Consider the following 6,152-nt stretch of genomic DNA (forward strand, 5'->3'; position numbering starts at 1 on the left):
CAATTGATCTTTTTTTTCTTTTGAAGCAATTATTTAATTTGCACTATTCCTGAGATCTGTCAGGGCTTGTAAAAATGTTACAAAATAAAGGACCATGTTTTTTTACAGCATAAGTCTTTTAGGTTTATGTCAGGAGTTTTTTATTTGAAAACGAATAAATAAATAAATAATGTGGCTAAAATATCAGTGGCTGCAAAGATAAAGTGTATATTCGTTTAAACACTATTGTGCAAATATTTTAAATATATAAATATATAGCCAAAAAAAAAAAATCAGTGTTAAATTAAAAGATTGTTGAAAAAGGAAGAGGGTAATAAAATGGCACCCATCAGAACATTAATAATGAAGGTGTGGCAAGTGGTGATAATGTACCTCACATCATATTTGGAATTCACATATCCTGCAAAGATAGGAGAGCCGTGCTGCTAACAATCACCCATATCTGCAGATATTCCTTTTCTTCCCCGCAAATGTCAATTTTTCTGCAATCTGAGAACAGAAAGAACAATGACAATGACACCTTATAGGCGACCTGTATAAAGTGACTGTACAATTCACAGTGAACATACTAGCAATTCTACACTAAACGTACTATAGAAGCACCTCAAGCGATAAAAACATTATCCATATACTATTTTAATTGTCATTAGAACAGCCTTTTGTGGTGGGCAAAGCTTTCAGGTCTAAACTAAGAGAACAGCAGTTTGCCTAAAGCCTCCAATGAGTTTGAGGATGGTGAGAGATTTGAACGAAGGACTTTCCATCTCTCTAACCTTGCCTCCCAGTCTCCACTCCACAAACTTTCCTGCTAGGGGCTAGGTTATGATTTTAAGGCATGGGAGACCACTTCTGCAACTTTTGCAACTAAGAATCAAGTGCCTGAATTTGCTTCCCCCCCCTCCTCCCTCCTAATCCCCTTTCCTTTTGTGTCATGTTTTTTAGATTGTACGCCTGTGGGCAGGGACTGTCTTAAGAAATATTTTTGTAAGCCGCCTTGAGAGCCTTTTTGGCTAAAGTGCAGGATAAAAGTACTAAAATAAATAAATATAAATAAATAAGTTCTTTCCCTGTATCTCGTCTGAAGCTTAAGACATGTAATTAGCTCACTAACTTGCGGGTACTTGTGTTCAAGTGAACATGCATGGAAAGGCCCTTGCAAAAGTTTGCCCTCAACACAGAAAGATTAGGGACTGAGGGCCTTGCTAGACGAGGTCTTAGCGCGCTGTGAGGCCCGGTTTCCCTGCTGTGCGTCCAGATGACGCACAGGGGAATCCGGGGTCAGGCCGTGCTGAGACATCATTTAAACCGCCATAAGCAAAGTCGCTTATGGTGCGGCTTTTCAGGCCAGGGCTGCGGAACATCTAGCAGGGTCCGTGGCTTTTTGCGGCTACTCGCGAGTAGCCGGGAAAAGCCACGGACTGGGCACAGCGCTCATACGAGCGCTGTGCCCATCGGCCCGGGGGGGATCCCAGGGGGGAGAGGGGCAGGGGGAAGGCTGAGGATCGGCCTGGCAAGGGGGTGGGAAATCCGGAGATCGGCCTGGCAAGGGGGGTGGGAAAGCCGGGGATCGGCCTGGCAAGGGGGTGGGAAAGCCGGGGATCGGCCTGGCAAGGGGGGTGGGAAAGCCGGGGATCGGCCTGGCAAGGGGGTGGGAAAGCCGGGGATCGGCCTGGCAAGGGGGTGGGAAAGCCGGGGATCGGCCTGGCAAGGCGGGTGGGAAAGCAGGGGATCGGCCTGGCAAGGCGGGTGGGAAAGCCGGGGATCGGCCTGGCAAGGCGGGTGGGAAAGCCGGGGATCGGCCTGGCAAGGGGGGGAAGATTGGGGATGGGATCGGGGATGGCGGATGGGAGGAGGATGAGCGAGCAGGCAGGGGGCCATGGGGAGGGATCAGGAGCGGGTGGGGGGCTTAATTTTTTAAAAAACCCACTTACCTTGTCCGGAGTCTTCGGGGCGCACGTGGCCCCTTTAACACTAAAAAAAAATGGCCGACGCTGCAGGGCTTCCAGAGTCCCTGCGCGTCGTGCATTTAGGAGGCAGGGCGGCGCGCGCTAAAGTTAGCGCGCCATCGCTCCGCCTCCCTGCCGGCTTATCCAGCATAGTCTAGCAAGGCCCTGAGATGGCAAGGCCAGCATGCACTGGGATACTGGGGATGGAAACAACACATGATAGGCATGGATGAATCTGTCCGTTTTGGGGTCTTCCAGTTTCTCATTTCTCCAGTCTTAAGTCTCAATTCCAAACATTCAGAATGAAAATTCATAAGAATTTTGTCCACATTTCTCCTAATACATGCATTTTTGCATGCATTCTTGTGTCATATACACATTTTGCATGCCTTTCCCCACATATTTGAACATGATATTCTTTAATATCTCTAATATATGCCTGCCCGAGATTTGAGATCTGTTGAAGAAGCCCTCCTCTGTGTCACGCCAGTGTGAAACATACATTATGGTGGGACATGAGAGAGGGTTTTCTCTATTGTGACATCCCGGTTGCAGAATGCCCTCTCCTTTGGAGGCCCGACTGGTGCCGACCCTGGCTTTATTTCGACACCAAATTAAAGTGTGACTTTTTATCAAAGCCTTTGAGGGCTAAATTTGCCTAAAGTTGCACATAATTTTAATTGTTTTACTGTTTTATTTTTTTACTTGAGTTAGCTTGTTAATGGTTTAATAGGTTTTTACAAATTATTTATTGTTTTATATTGCTTAAATTGATATAATCTGTACGCCACCCTGAGATCCTAATGATATAGGGCAGGATACAAATATTTAATTAATAAATAATAATAATAATAATAATAATAATATGCAATTTTCTAAATTAGAGGATGCCACTGCAAAACACGTAAAAGTGCGAATTTTGAAGGATGACTATATTTTGGTTCACATAGTGGTATGAAAGTGCAAAATTATGTACTTTTGCCTGAAAATGTGGACCTAACAAATTTCTCCCTCATCCCTAACATGTACCGACACTAACACACGTTGACAGACTCAAGCATAACCCCTGACTGTATCAATTAAGTCTATGGTTGATATATGAAAAGTTAGGTTGTCAGTTGAAAACAACCTCCCTAAACTATACAAGGGTATTCCTGAAGAAGAATCAAGCAAAAGCACACCCTTTCCCCCTTCTCACAGTCCAGAACTGTATCCTCTGCTATATAGCTATAAAATTCTCAGGATCTGGCCTGACATTCCTCTAGAGCAGTATAACACAACAAGGGAAGACCCTTTGATTCCTTCTTCATTCCTGAAATTCCTCATCCTTCCAAGAAGCCTGGAGAGCACTACAAGGCTCCTGTTCCAGATTGCTCAGAGCCCTGAATGGGAGCACTCCACACAGCGGTTGGGTTGGTGCACACGTCACAACACTGGGCATATCTACATGAGGATTTATCTCAGGGATTGCCCCAGGATCATCCCTGTGTGTCCACATGATGCACAGGAGATCCCGGGGACAGGGAGGGATGATCTCTCCCTTTCCCCGGGATAGCCGGGACGGCTTTAATCCCAACTTTTCCCATGATCTCAGGATCATCCCGAGACTGCAAGACGTGTGGGCAGTTATCCCGGTTTCTTCCCAGCTACTCATGAGTAAACACAAGGAGCAGGGAACTGGGCATGGGGCACAGAGCTCTTCAGGAGCTCCGTGCCCATTGGGGGTGGGAGGGGTGGGAGCGGGATCTTTTTTTAAAAAACAAAACCTTACCATAGCAATAGAGCGCTTGTGCACCCATCTTCAATTTTTTTAAAAAATCAAAATGGCGGGCACAACATCCTCTTCTGCCTGGGACTTCACGCACTGCATGTAGACTGAGGGGGAGGATCTTTTGATCACCATATCGCGAGATCCTTCCCCTCCCCTCCCTAGGTCTAGACATGCCCATTGTGTTGCCAGGTCTGACTTACAATATTATAAATACAAAGAGTAACAAACAATTATAAGTAGTCTGTCTTTGGAACAGTGGTGCTTTTTAAAAAAACTTTTATCAAATTGTTGTAAACACTTGGCAATCCAGATGTCTATAACACCTACTTAGAGCCAGTGTGGCATAGTGGCTCAAGTGTTGGACTGAGAGTTGGAAAATCTGGGTTCTAGTCCCCACTCAGCCATGGAAGCTCACTGGGGTGACTCTGAGCCAGTCACTGGCCATGGCTAGACCAGGCCTTTATCCCAAGATTGTCCTGGGATAATCTCTGTGCATCCAAATGACACACAGGGGATCCTGGGAGCAGGCAGGGACAACCCCTCCATTTGCCTGGGATAATCCTTGGTCTAGCTAAGGCCACAGACTCTCAGTCCAACCTACCTCACAGGGTTGTTGTTGTGAGTATAAAAATGGAGAGGAGGATTCTGTATGCTGCCTTGGGTTCCTTGGAGGAAAAAAAGGGATGTGAATGCAATAAATAAATAAATAAATAAATAACTACATCTCACTGAGCAGGATGGAGATTTTTTTTATTTAAGTACTCCCATTCTGCTTCCCTGGATTTCTAGTAGGATGTGTATGTATGCGGCACAATCTTAGTTTTTGCAAGAAGCTAGGTTCATTAGAAACAATGCCAGTTCTGAGGGTTCTTCCAGATAACACTGTTATTGAGCAATCACACTGCCTCATTCACTGAATGTTTGTTGGGTTTCAGATGATGTTGTCTTCCATATGCACTTTCCCAACGCTTCTTCTATGTTTTTTTCTTACCAGAAAAACACAGTTCAACCAGAAAAAATGAGATAGCTGCACAATACCTATTGGCTGTTAGCGACAGGAGCTCTCCATCTGGAAGCATACTGTGTTGGTTACTGCAATGGACCATTAAAAATGAAAGCTGCAATTCTAAACACACTTAAAAACATGAGAACATAAGCAGAGCCATCCTGGATCAGACCAAGGATCCATCTAGTCCAGTGTTCTGTTCACACAGTGGTTAACCAGCTCTAGACAGGAGACCCACAAGCAGGACATGAGTTCAACAGCATCCTCCTACCCATGTTCCCCAGCAATTGGTGTACATAGGGTTACTGCCTCTGATTTCTGGAGGTAGCATAAACGCATCAGGACTAGCAGCCACTGATAGACTTCTACTCTAGAAATTTTTCTAACACCCTTTCAAAGCCATCCAAATTGGTGGCCATCACTACATTTTTGTGAACCGCCCAGAGAGCTTCGGCCATTGAGCGGTATAAAAATGTAATAAATAAATAAATAAAATAAATACATCTTGTAGTAGCGAATTTCAAAGTTTAACTGTGCATTGTGTGAAGAAGTCCTTCCTTATCTGTCCTGAATCTCCCACCAATCAGTTTCATGGGATGGCCCAAAGGTTGTAGTATTTTGAGAGAGGGTGAAGTAAGCCTCATTGAGTTCAATGGAACTTCTTTCTGAGTAAATACTCTTAGGGTTGCACTGAAAATATTAACAAGATGGTCTTTCTTTCCAACAGTGGCTGAATACAGATAATTATTATCAAGTGGTTGTAAGCACCGCGTAGTCTGGATGTTTATAACATCCCGCTGGGCATCATGAAGAATTTTTTATCATTCCCCTCCTGGAATTTCTAGATTTCGTGGCTATGTCAAAAGCAGCACAAGTCTGCTACAGGTTAGACTCATCCGCCTTCCCCTGTCATTTAGACTGAAAAAGCACAAATTCAAAGAAATGTGAATGCTGAGAATAGTTGGGATCTAGACAGAGCCTAGTCTCCAGCAGTGTGATGACTATCTATGAATCCAATTTTCAGCATGTTTTCGGATATCGTGGCTGAGGAAGTTGATTGAAAAATCAAAGCTGGGACCTATATAATAGCATGCTCAGTGTAACAAGAAAAGGCGTTAAAAAAATCTTTGATGGCCCCCCTGAAGGGAGATTACCTGTTGGGAAGCCACATGCTTATAATGACTCTATGGCATCCAAGCAGATGTAGAAAACTAAATTATTGGGGGACTGGAATGAAGTGGTTATGCTGTGATGGTCTTTCAGATTTGTATGGCCAGAGTAGTCCTACTGTTGGCAGCTGCAGAAAGATTAATGTCTTGTTAAGCAGAATAATTTATTTACATATATTCGGACAAATGTGATGCTTTGAACTCGCAAAACACATGGCAGATGCGCAGGAGGACACAACAGGATCACCGGAGTGACGCAC

The sequence above is a fragment of the Elgaria multicarinata genome, chromosome 1 (assembly GCF_023053635.1).
Source record: "Elgaria multicarinata webbii isolate HBS135686 ecotype San Diego chromosome 1, rElgMul1.1.pri, whole genome shotgun sequence".
Taxonomy (NCBI): domain Eukaryota; kingdom Metazoa; phylum Chordata; class Lepidosauria; order Squamata; family Anguidae; genus Elgaria; species Elgaria multicarinata.